General features: G+C 39.4%; 2 non-coding genes across 2 annotated transcripts; both read right to left on the bottom strand.

Moving 5' to 3' along the window:
• Positions 1–2,501: 2,501 nt before the first annotated feature.
• TRNAA-AGC (transfer RNA alanine (anticodon AGC)) lies at positions 2,502–2,574 on the bottom strand. The gene has a single exon. It is a non-coding gene; the product is annotated as a tRNA-Ala (tRNA).
• Positions 2,575–10,958: 8,384 nt separating this feature from the next.
• TRNAM-CAU (transfer RNA methionine (anticodon CAU)) lies at positions 10,959–11,031 on the bottom strand. The gene has a single exon. It is a non-coding gene; the product is annotated as a tRNA-Met (tRNA).
• Between the last annotated feature and the right edge of the window lie 580 nt (positions 11,032–11,611).

Below are 11,611 nucleotides of genomic sequence, written 5' to 3'. Positions count from 1 at the left end.
TACACCTGTAATTGTGGAGTTTTCTCTTCTTATTTTCAGGTTTACCAGCTTTTTAAAACAAGTTTTAAGGCTCTATGTCCAGAGACACACATTTTTAGGGTAGTTATTTCTTTGGTGAGTTGGAACCTTATAATTATGTACCATTTCTATTTGTATGTGGAAATTTTCTTTGCTTTGAAATCTACTTTGATATTAATCTATCCATTTCAGGTTCTTTTGTTTAATGCTTGTGTGGAGTATTTTTTCCCGTTCTTTATTTTCAATTTTATGTAACTTTTAATCTCACATATGACTATACTTGAAGTCAGTTTCTTATAGTCAGTCTATTTATTTTTAATACATTCTGACAATTCCTGATGATTGATGTGTTTAGATTATTTATATTAATATTATTATTGATAAGTTTGTATGTAGATTTACTATTTAATCATTTATTAGTAGTTTGTTCCCCTTGTTTTTCATTCTTCATTGTTCTCTTCCTACCTTCTTTTGGCTTAATTAAGCATTATTTGTAGGTTGTCTGGTGATTACTATATACATACTCAATCTTTCACAGCGTACTTAAAATCAATAAATTATCATTCATGTTTAATATAGAAACCTCATCACCATTTAATCCCTTTACCATAACCCCTTTATGTTATGTGTACAGTACTTCTAGATACAATGAAATTCCATCAGGCAATGTCACAATTTTCACTTTCAATCATCAAACATATTTACAGAGAGAAGACTAGTAGTCCATCATATTCCCAGATATTGCCTATCTCTCCTATTGTTCCTTTGTCCATAGTATTCTAAGTTTTCTTCTGGTATCAGTTTACTTGTCTAGATAACAGACTTACTAACTCTTTTCTAGTACTTCTACTAGCAATGGATCCTCTCTGTTTACCTTTAAATGAGAATGCATTTCTTTCACCCTTGTCTGAAGGCCATTTACTATATTTAGCATTCTGGGTTAACAGGTCTTTTCTTTCAGCATTTAATAAATGTTACATCGTTTCTTTATGGCCCCCAGGGATTCTGATGAGAAATTCACAATCATTCAGATTGTAGTTTCCCTTTCATTTTCCTCTGACTGTTTTCAAGAATTTTTTTTCCTTTGCTTCCAGCAATCGAATTGTGATATGCCTGAGTGTGGATTTATTTGGGTTTATCCTGCTTGAGGATTGCTGAAATTCTTGAACCTGGTTTATATCTGTGCCAGATGTGGAAAGTTTTCAGCCATTAATAATTCAAATATTAGCTTTTTTTTTTTTTTTCTTTTTCAAGGGTCTCTTTCTTCTCTTCTTTGGGTCTCCAACGATGCGAATATAAGATGTTTGTTATTTTCCTATTTGTCTCTGAGGCTCTTTCCATCTTTAAAAATACACTTTCCCTCTGTCATTTAGGCTGTGTAGTTAGTATTGTTCGATCTTCACATTTACTAACTTTTTCTCTGTCATCTCTTTCTGTTATTCAGGCAATCTGGTGTTGTGGTTTATAATTTGGGTTAATACATTTTTTCAGTTCTGAAGTTTCAGTTTGGATATATAGCTTTCCATTATTTGCTAAGACTTTCTCATATTCCATTCATATAAAGAGTTCATGTCCCTAATTCTTGGCGCATTTAATGATCGTAGTTTTAAAGTATTTGTCAGATGATTACAACATCTGTGTCATCTCACTATTGGTATCTGTTGATTCTCTTTTTCAAGTGAATTAAGGTTTTCTTGATATTTCACATGCTGAATAATTTTGGATTATATCCTGGCTATCTTTGTATTATGTTATAAGGCTTTGTGTCATTCAAATCCTATGGAGAATATTGCCATTTTTGTTTTTGCAGACACTTGACTGCCTCGTGTTCAAGTTTCAAATACTGACCAGCCTTCCTTCTATGGTTTCAAAGTCCCTTGCATCTTCAAAGCTTTTACAATATTTTTTGGGATCTCTAGAGTGTGTGCAACCCAGAGGTGAGTGTGGACTTAGGCAGTGGGCTAACACTTACTTCACTTTCCAAAGTCTATGGTATGTTGTTTAGAGTGAGAGCCACTTCTTCACAATTCGCAGGTCTGTGCAGGAGTCCACAAACAACCTTATGTATTTGCTTTCCACAGTGTCTTCTCCACTACCTTCTTGCTTTCTGGGGCTGGGTGTTTCAGCCCATTGAAACCGACAAGACAACTGGGGCTATATTTACCCCATTCTGTCCTGTACTTCTCAGACCTGTGTCGCCTTTAGGGCCGAACTGCAGGAGAAAGGAGAAAAAGAGTAATGGAGTATTTCCTTGGAATCACAACTTCTCTCAAGAAACAGAAAACAATAAACTGAGAGTAGAGCTCCATACTGAAGGCCAGTAAGAGTCAGAGCAACTCTATCTAATTGCCCATATGTCATAAACGAAAGAAGCGTCCAATTTCCTACTGAGTTCAAGGTATTTAATATTTTGTCGTTTCTTTCAATAGTTTGGAAGATTTGAGGTTGTCACCTGGAGATCCGAAGTGAAAAATAATGAAAATTGGAGAATGTGGGCATCGATCCCACCACCTCTCACATGCTAAGCGAGCGCTCTACCACCTGAGCTAATTCCCCACTGCCCGCCCACGTCTTTTGCTCCTCCTATTTTTCAGCGCACTCGTCTGCACTTTATTCACTGTTTTGGGCAGCACAAAGTACAGGAAACGTCAAGGCAGTTAATGGGAAACCGGGACTGCACTAACGGAGCACCTTCTCAAAGATGACCTGTGTCAAGAGCGCGGTGGCTACCTATTCCTCTTCGAGGAGAAGGAGAAGAAAGTGGCCATGGGAAAACTAGCACCGACACCATTTCCCATTTCAATTTTATGGACAGAAGAGAACACGTGCCAGTTGGGAGGATTCACCCGGAACCTTCTGTCTAACACAGGCGCAGCTATCTCGGAATGATTATCAGTTTCTTCAAAACAAAACAAAAAATAGTTCCCACTGCTCTAACTCTACTCCAGGTACTGTGAATCCGCCCAGAGAATCCTACAGTTCTCATTTTCCACATAAGGAAACTTGTGAAGGATTTACTACCCAAGTCTTCAAGTAACACCATTTATCCAACTAACTCAACCAGTCCTTTGTGCAAAAAGCTCTCATAACCCCCCGTTGCCCTAATTGATAAAAATTGCTTTAGTGATGGTGTTAGAAAAACTTTGGGCACAAGGATTTCAGTAAGAGGAGGAAGGAGAGACTAAATAACATCTTCAAGGTGACAATTTTCCTGATTAATCCGTTGAGAGCTAAACACGCCACCTCCACCCTCCTGACCCCCTTTACTGCCTAATGATTATTCCACAGTAAACATTATCGCCTAGCTTACCATGCATTTTTCTTATTTGCTTTTTGTCTGTTTCCTCCCAGTTCCCCGGACTGGGACATAGCTCCACAAGGGAGGGACTTTTGTGGTTTTCTTCACTCTTGAATCACTCCTCCTAAAACAGTCCCAGACAGCGCATGTACTCAAGAAAGACTTGTTAGATGAATAAGTGAATGAATGACTTTCACTTCCTTCACCCCACAATTGCAGATTAGGTGACAAAACATGAAATTGGAAGAGAAATTTCCCCTACTCCCTTCATCAGGTGGAGAGGAAGATCAACGATATAATATAGCTTGTAGTTTCCAGTGTAGTCTAAATTTCTTCACCACTCATTTTGTCAAACCCCAGGAGATGATTTAACCATTCTCAGTGGGGATAGGGCCACACTACAAATGGTTTACTGATGGGGGGAGGGGTGTTGATTGTTTCTATCTTTTGCTTTTTTTTTTTTTTTTTTGGCTGCTTTAACTCTGTGTTCCATTTTCAATGTCCTCCCCCCCTTTTTTTTCAGTGTGCTACGTAACCAATGTGATGTTAGACATGAACCCTCTCAAAGATTGGAGCTCCAAACCTTATGAGATTGATATGCTGCCAGCTTCACTAACAGAGGAATCCTTTCTGATGTGATCATATTCAAAGTAAAACATCAAATTTTATTGTCCAAGTGCAGCTGCTTTATCCTTTTCCAGCATTTAAAGGACACTATCAATGCTACTTGAAAATCACTCCATATGAGCCAATGCTGCCCGGGAAGGATTTCACACCCAGGAAGGGTGGAGTTCACATCTTTCCAGTATTCACTCAGCAGTCCGACGCTCTGGGCTGCTGGGCCTGGGACAAGTGTACCTGTCTTTTGCTGCTTTTTTCTCCTCTTATGTTCCTATGAGCTGCGTTTTCCCTCAGAGCTCACAGTAACTCTTACACTTTTCATGATACTCTATTCAAAAGAAACATAGGTGGTGCCCAGTTCACAGTGACTGGGCACAGTGGCTGACTAGTGAATAAATAGTTCTTAAATTTGTCTCCAGTCCTTAATTTTCTCTCTTACTCTATATCTCTATTTGCATCTACATAACTAGAGAAATTCACTCTACAAAAAACACAACTGAGCTTATACTAAAAGTCTCCTTGTTTTTTCAGCCTTATGTGCTATTAATTATACAAGAGATTATTTCATATAGTCCAACTGAACTTTGGAAGCAGAACTATGTATTATAATCTGCACTTTCCAGATATCATGGAGGTTAAGATATGTTAAGCAATGTTCCTAAGGTCCCAGAGTTGCTAAGTGGGAAAGCCTGAATAGAGAAGCAGATTTTCAGATTCAAAATGTGAACTCTTTCTCTGTTCCAGCTCATGATCTCTCTGCGTGTTCTTCTCCACAGTAGCCCACTCAGCCATATACCAATCCATATCTAATTCCCAACTTCCTCTGCATTGGCCCTTTGGGCTTAGACTTCCAAGTCAACCAAGACTCATTCTCCTCCTTCAAACACCACATCCATGACTTGCCAAATACTGAACAGGGTTCTTGTGCATCTCTTTTGAATCTGTCGCTTCCTTCCCATTCATTCAGCTCATATTCATTGGAGAGCTGCTCTGTGCCAGGCACTGCAGTAGGATCATGTGATTCAGAAGGAATCTGATGGCCCCAGACTTCAAGAGATGGAAGGATAACTATGGACAAGGGACCGTCTACTTCCAGTTTCACCACTTTCAGTCTCTGTGGCATTTACAGCTAAGTACCTGTTTCTAAAATGTCAGTTTCATTCATGTTACTCTTCTGCACTTTGGTCATTTGTGATTGCTTAGTTTGGCATGATCTTGTTTTTCTCTAAAACTTTGGCTCTTCTTTCTAGTACATTGCAATTTTGCTTTGTAAAGTCAATTAGATCCATGGATAGATGATATTATTTAATTCTTCAATGTGTTTACTGATTTATCTACTAGATCTATCAATTAATGAGAGAGGAATGTTGACCACTAAACTAGAGTTGTGAATTTTTCTATTTTTATTTTCAGGTTTATCAGCATTTGTTTAAGAGTTTGAATCTCTTAGTTTCAAGTATTGAGCAGCCTTCTACATGTTGTAGTTTCAAACTCCATTCCATTTTCAAAGCCTTTATGATGCTAATTGGAGATTTCTGGAGTGTCTGCAACTCATTGGCCAGTGTGGGCTCGGACAGTGGGATGTCACTTACTAAAGTCTACGTTATGTTGTTTAGGATCAGAGCCACTTCTTCACAATTTGCAGGGGCGCCCAGGAGTTCACAGACAACCTTATGTGTTTGCTTTCCACATTTGTGTCTTTTCCTACATTTTCTTGTTATTTAGTGCCTGTCATTTCAGTCCACTGAAACTGATAAGAGAGCTAGGGTGCTATTTACCTCTCACTGTCCTGTACTTCTTAGGACTCTCCCATTTTAGGGACAAGCTGCAGGAGAAACAGGGAGAAAAAGAGCAATTGGCATGTCTCCTGGGATCACAGTTCCTTTGAAGAAACACCAAACAAATTATAAATTGAGAGTGTATCTCCATACTGAACGCCAGTAAAAGCCGGAGCAGCCCTGTCTTATCCTTGCCCATTGGTCATAAGGGAGAGAAGCGTCCAATTTCTTACTGCATTCCAAATGTCTAATATTTTGTCATTTACTTAATAGGTTGGAAGATTTGAGGTTGTCACCTGGAGATCCGAGGTGGAAATAGTAAAAACTATACAATGTGGGCATTGATCTCACCACCTCTCACATGCTAAGCAAGTGTCCCACCATCTGAGCTAATCTCACACTACCTGCCATGCCCTTTTCCCTACAGCCAGTTGAGTCATTTTTTTTCTTTCTTTCTCCTTCAGTTTTTCCTCGTTGCAGTCTTCACTTTTTCGTTCACTCTTCTGGGCGGCCCCAAATACAGGAAACGTCAAGGCTAACAATGCGAAACCAGAACTCCACTAGGGGCGCATCTTCTGAAAGATCTCCAGCAGGAGGAGCCTAGAGGCTACCCATTCCTTGACAAGAAAAGGAGGAGAAAGTCACCATGGGAAAACTCCAGCACCACCACCATTTCCCATTTCAGATTTTCTGGAACAGAAGAGAACACGTCCCACTTGAGAGGATTCACCCAGAAGGGCCTTGCTATGGTAGCACAGCAATCTCTGGATGATCATTTGTATCTTAAAAACAAAACCCAAAAATGACACAAGTGGGATCCTTACAAGTTCCTTTTGGGTGGGTCCTCTTAGAAGAGGGCGGTGGGATGATTTTTTTCCCTGGATTCTTGAAGGCATAAGAAAGATCTCCCTGTTTCTGATTGATTTCAAACCAAACACCTCTCACAGGTTAGGCGAGTGTGATGACCACTACAACATGGAAACTCATGCCTTGAACCACCTTTGGAGATCAGTGTTCCATTCTCACAAAGGTGCATCATGTAGTGATTATATATGTATACCATATCAGAGAACAACAAAAAACACAAAATATAGGCAAGAGCCACAAGAAATAAGAGGAGAGATCATATCAGAGTGAAGGAATAATAAATGGATATTGAGGGGTGCAAATCAGGAGTGAACATAGGATGTAGGAATTTCTGTGTTAAGAAATATACCTGTTTAATTGGAGTGGTGTGTGCGTGTATGTATGTGTTTTTGTGTGCGTGTGAGTGTGTGTGTGTAAAATAGACATGGGGGTAAATAGTAATTGAGGAGACTGGACACGTGAAGATATGTTGGGGAGAAATTTGTGGAGGCCTAAGAACCTTTGAAAAAATTCCAGGCAAATGGCTTACATAATCAAAGTAAAATTTTAGGAAAGAGTTTTAAGTTTGCATGCCAACGACGTTGGAAATGCATAAACTAGAATTGGAAAGAAAAGAAAAGAAGTTATAAAGATATTAAAGGATTGAGGTTATCCTATTAGCTCCAGCGATTAGCAGTAGCATGAGTCTTTCTGCATCTCCAGTGTCCAGTACAAAGCCTGGCACAGGATACATGTTCCATAAACATCTTAGAATGGATGAAGGGAATAGATGAATGAGAAGAAAGAGAAAGATTCTGGAGAGATTGTGCAGGAAAGATCTACAGTATTTCTCAAATCACTGGATGTAGAGAGTTGAGGAAGAAAAAGGAGTCAAAGGTACATTGAAGTCTTGATCCTGTGTGGCAGACATAGAAGAGATTTTGAATTAATATCTGATGAAGGGAAGAATAAATCCACTCATTTATAAGTATGAATGAATGAAGGAATAAATGGGCATGGAGAAAAACAGATGGTGATGACTAGGCACTAGTGTAAAGGAAAAGCTCATATTTTTAATTGGGAAAAAAAATCAGCTTTCCATATCTGGTTTTGCTCCTTACAGCTTTGTGACCGGAGAAAAATATGTCAATTCCTCTGAGTTTCAGTTTCATCTGTAAAATGGGAAAAATATTCAGGTTAGCTGCAAAACTAAATCAAACAACTTGCTTAAAATAAATAAACTCTTAGTATAATTTTTAGCACATGGTGCTGAAAGAGTCTTTGTATGTGGAGTATTGTTTGCCTTTCAGGAAAATACTCTCAAGATCTGATGAGTTAATTTAATGAAAGTCTTTTGTCACCTGCCAATTTACTCATTTCATCTGTAGTAGCAGGCTTCTTGAAGCATAAAAAATAAGGTAGGAATAGAATATATGCATTGCAGTAAGATATGACATTCCAGGCAAAATGGCCTTGTCCAAGCATTCAAGTAGAGTATCTGTAACTGGATTCTTTTTTCATTTCTTTTTAATATTTCTTAGGCTGCGTTCCAAGGCCCCAGTTGTTGTTATCCTTCTCTCAAAGGCTCAGAGAAATAGCAAATGGAAAGAGAAAATCTCTCAGGAACCACTATGGTGCTTTCTCCAGTCTGCAGATGCCTCCTTTCATCCAGGCTTTAAGGGGAAGCAGCAGCAGAGTCTGATCTTCAGAGAGCAAACTCTGGACAAGCTAACCTTCGGAAATCCATCTAGGAGTCATTTTGGTAACATGTAAATAAGAAATGAAACAGCACTTCATCTCCCTTCTACTCCCTAAGAGAAAATCAAGGAGGCAAAGTTGGAATCCTACAAGGAATATTCAGATATGTCACCGTTTTGTCACTGGTACCACAAAGAATAAAATGTTTTCAAGGATATTTTATCCAGAAATAGTTACTATTTTGTCTATACTGTAACCATTCTAGATGTGACTGTCTCCTCTTCCTCCCTCCAGCTTCCAAGCTCATAGAACGTTAAAGGTTTCTGCTCTACCTAGTGTAAGAATTCTCACAAGCCACATTAGTGAAATCCACAGGGTTACTTCACTGCCACTGAAGAGGATCCAATTGAGGGAAGAGCATCTTAAACATGACCTCAGCAAAAACATGGTGAAAACCTACTGTTCCTGTCAGAGAGTATGGAGAAAGCTAGACCTATGTTATATCACCATGGTAAAGATCTAGCTCTGAAACAATTTCACTATCTTGAATTTCCAGAAGGCAAGGGAAGGTCCCAGCTGGGTGGGGACACCCTTGGAATTTCTGGACTCTCCCGTAGGTCGTGTATCTCACCATAAAAACAAGGTTGCAATTGTTACTTGATTTTGGAAATATGGCCACCTAGGAGGAGGAGGAAAGGCAGCCTCTCTGGGCCTCACATCTTTACCATTATCCCCTCCCACTGTGGCCCAGTTACTGGGTAGGGCTTGGTTCCTCCTCCAATCTTCCAGAGAAAGGAAGTATTGGCATAGGAAGACACTAGTATCCTGGGAAGAGGAAAAGGTATGGAGAGAAGGAGGAAGAATGTTTTTTGAAGAAGAAGATTAGCCCTGAGCTAACTACTGCCAATCCTCCTCTTTTTGCCGAGGAAGCCTGGCCCTGAGCTAACATCTGTGCCCATCTTCCTCTACTTTTTTTATATGTGGGACACCTACCACAGCATGATGCGCCAAGCGGTGCCATGTCCACACCCGGGATCCTAACCAGCGAACCCCGGGCCGCTGAGAAGCAGAGCATGTGAACTTAACTGCTGCACCACAAGGCCAGCCCCAGGAGGAAGAATTTTTAAGAGACCATTGGAAACTGGATACCAGGGCTCTTACTCAGCATTTTATTTTAAACAAATTAAAGAATGGTCAGGAAAGATCAAAAAGAGCAACAACAAAAACACTAATGCTCTAGGGGTCAGAATCCCTTCTCATTCTAACTATCAGAGTTTTGGTATTTTGAGTCAGAAATAATTGGAAAAGAATCTTCTCCATCATGAAAGACATGACTAGTTTCTTTTTTTCCTTCTTTCTTGAGGTCAATAGACAACAACTCTGGTGCATATGCCTTTCAACTTGTGGATATGAAGGCAAGTTGTTTCTCTCTACCATGGGCATTCTGGTCAGATTCACTGCTTAACCATTTTGATCTCCTGAGCACGCACCTGTGTGCTGAGACTCTGCTATATGCTCAGATTATGCTCTTCCACAGCGGGGCTTCCTGCTTTTCCCAAAGAACACCCAATTCTTTAAGCTTGTTTAGATTTCTTTTCTTACCTAGGAACTATGTAAACACTTAGAGGGAAGACTATTTTTTCCTAGAAGAGAAACCTGGTAGATTCTAACCTCACTGTAAATCCATTCTATCAGTTTCTAATGAGCATCTATGATACAAGCTCAGTGTGAAGGGCAGCATGCCACAGGGAAAAGTCAACCAAAGCAGTCGCTAATGCTTGCTAACCAGTTTCTATTATTCTGACTCTGCTCTAGGTACTCTGAGCGCACCTAGAGAATCCCTCTCTTCTCATTTTCCATATGAAGAAACACGTGAAGGATTTATCGTGTACACTATTCATCTAACTAAGCCCACCTGCCTTATGTACAAAAAAGCTCTCATAACTCCCTGTTGCCTTGATAGGTAAAAATTACTCTAGTCACAGTGTTAGAAAACCTTTGGCTCTATGACTTCAGCAAGTAAGATGGAAGGAGAGACTAGAAAGTGTCTTCAACGTGACAACCTTCCTGACTCTTCCTCTGAAAGCTGAAAGAGTCACCTCCACACTCCAGACCCCCTTTACTACCAAATGAGGACCCCGTAGTAAATATTATCACCTAGTTTATGATGCATTTTTCTGGTTTGCTTCTTGTATATTTCTACCACCCCTCCCAACTGGGATGTAACTCCAGAAGGGAGAGAATTTTTGCATTTTAATCACTCTTGAATTACTGCCCCTAGAACACTCCATTAATAAGATTTGTGCTCAAGAAATATTTGTTGGATGATTAAAAGAATAATGAATTTACACTTCTTCCACGCCCTTAACTGTGGTTGGACAACTTTCAGAGAACAAAACTGAAAGAGAAATTTCTCCTGATTTTCCATCTGATGGACAGGAAGAGCCAAAATATAGTATAGCTTGTACTGTCTGGCTAATAAATTTGTTCTCCACTCATTTTACTCAAAGCACCAGGAAGCCCAACAAAGTACAAAAATGATTTCACTATCCTGAGGAAATCTTGGATGAGTCTTCAAATGTTTCTCTGGCAGCATTTGCTAATTTTACTTTGTGTTCTTTTTTCAGTGTATTTGACCTATCCTTTTTACCAGTGTAACATTAGGGCAGGCCAACTGTAAAAACATGGAAAAATGTTCCTGCCCTCTCTGAGGTTTGAACTCAGGACCTTCAGATTATGAGACTGACGCGCTGCCAGCTGCGCTAAGAGGGCACATTGTATTGATGTACTCATGTTTAAATAAATGAATGAAATATTATTTTCCAAGCATCTGTGCTTTATTATATCCCAACTGAAAGAGTACAATCAATAAGTACTTGAAAATCACTCCATATAAAACTTCGATGCACCCAAGAGATTTCACACCAAGTCCAAATGTTTCCTGTATCCACCGAAGGATAGGATGATCTGGGTTGTAGGACTGGGGACAATAGTGTCTGTCTGTTTTGCTCTTGTGTTCTAATGATGTGGTTTTTCCTACCCTCAGAGATCTCAGTCGATCTTACAGCTTCCATGGTCTCCTTTGATGAAAAGAAACGTAGGAAGTGCCCTGTTAATGCCTGTTAGTTCACTGACTGACTGATTGACTAACGGAATGAAGGAATGAGTGAATAAATAGTCATCAAATTTTTCTACAGTCCATATTTACTTGTTTAATCTATATCTCTACTTGCATCTACAGGACTGGAGCCATTTTCCTTACAAAAATTACAAACTGGACTTAATAAAAGTTTCCCTGGATTTTTTGAAACTTTTATGCCATTAACTATACTAAGAAATATTTGGAGATTAT

Source organism: Equus przewalskii, chromosome 19, assembly GCF_037783145.1.
Source record: "Equus przewalskii isolate Varuska chromosome 19, EquPr2, whole genome shotgun sequence".
NCBI classification, from domain to species: Eukaryota; Metazoa; Chordata; class Mammalia; order Perissodactyla; family Equidae; genus Equus; species Equus przewalskii.
This window is presented reverse-complemented; position numbering and strand designations above follow the sequence as displayed.